This window comes from Pinus tabuliformis, chromosome 4_1, assembly GCF_031772625.1.
Source record: "Pinus tabuliformis cultivar Carrire ecotype Pingquan chromosome 4_1, CPIR1, whole genome shotgun sequence".
NCBI classification, from domain to species: Eukaryota; Viridiplantae; Streptophyta; class Pinopsida; order Pinales; family Pinaceae; genus Pinus; species Pinus tabuliformis.
The window spans coordinates 821842465-821843849 of NC_142303.1; positions in this window are offsets into that span (position 1 = coordinate 821842465).

Genomic DNA, 1385 nt, shown 5'->3' on the forward strand with positions numbered 1-1385 from the left:
AGCACAAATTAGACCTATTTAGTCCTAAAATGTTGTTATGTTCTTGTGTTTGTGCTAGAAGGAAATATGACATGTGTTAGATTTCTTTCAAATTTAAATGTGCTTGTGTTTGTGTTGGAAGAAAATTTTACACAAGCCAGATTTCTTATACTCTACAATGTTGTTGTTGGAAACGTGCTTGTATTTGTGGTAGACATAAATCTAGCACTTGCTATATTTCTCAATCTACTATGTTTCTATGTCCTTGAGTTTGCACTAAAAGGAAATCTAACACATGTTAGATTTTCTTTTACATTGCAATGTTGTTAATCTAGCACACATTAAACTTATTAAGTACTACAATGTTGTTATGTTCTTGGGTTTGTGCTCGAAATATAACATGTGTTAGATTTGTTTCAAATTTAAATTTGCTTGTGTTTGTGTTGAATAAAATTTAACACAAGCCACATTTCTTATACTCTACAATGTTTTTGTTGGCAACGTGCTTGTATTTGTGGTAGAGATAAATTTAGCACTTGCTAGATTTGTCACTCTATAATGTTTCTATGTGCTTGAATTTGTACTAAAAGTAAATCTAACACATGTTAGATTTTCTTTTACATTGCAATGTTGTTAATCTAGCACACATTAGACTTATTTAGTCCTACAATGTTGTTATGTTCTTGTGTTTGTGCTAGAAGGAAATATAGCATGTGTTAGATCTATTTTCAATTTAAATGTGCTTGTGTTGGTGTTGGCAATGTGTTTGTATTTGTGGTAGACATAAATCTAACACTTACTAGATATCTCAATCTACAATGTTTCTATGTGCTTGAGTTTGCGCTAAAAGGAAATCTAACACATGTTAGATTTTCTTTACCATTGCAATGTTGTTAATCTAGAACACATTAGACTTATTTAGTCCTAAAATTTTGTTATGTTCTTGTGTTTGTGTTGGAAGAAAATTTAACACAAGCTAGATTTCTTATACTCTACAATGTTGTTGTTGGCAACATGCTTGTATTTGTGGTAGACATAAATCTAGCATTTGCTAGATTTCTCACTCTTCAATGTTTCTATGTGCTCATGTTTGCGCTAAAAGGAAATCTAACACATGTTAGATTTTATTTTACATTGCAATGTTGTTAATCTAGTACACATTAGACTTATTTAGTCCTACAATGTTGTTATGTTCTTGTGTTTGTGCTCGAAGGAAATATAACATGTGTTAGATTTCTTTCAAATTCAAATCTGCTTGTCTTGTGTTGGAAGAGAATTTAACACAATATTATTCTTAATGGGCCTTGTAATCAAACGAGTGATTTGAGGGGTGTGATTATGAAGGGGCCTAGATGACAACCTAAGACCACCCTGCTACGAAACTCAAAAAAAATGACTACGGGCCT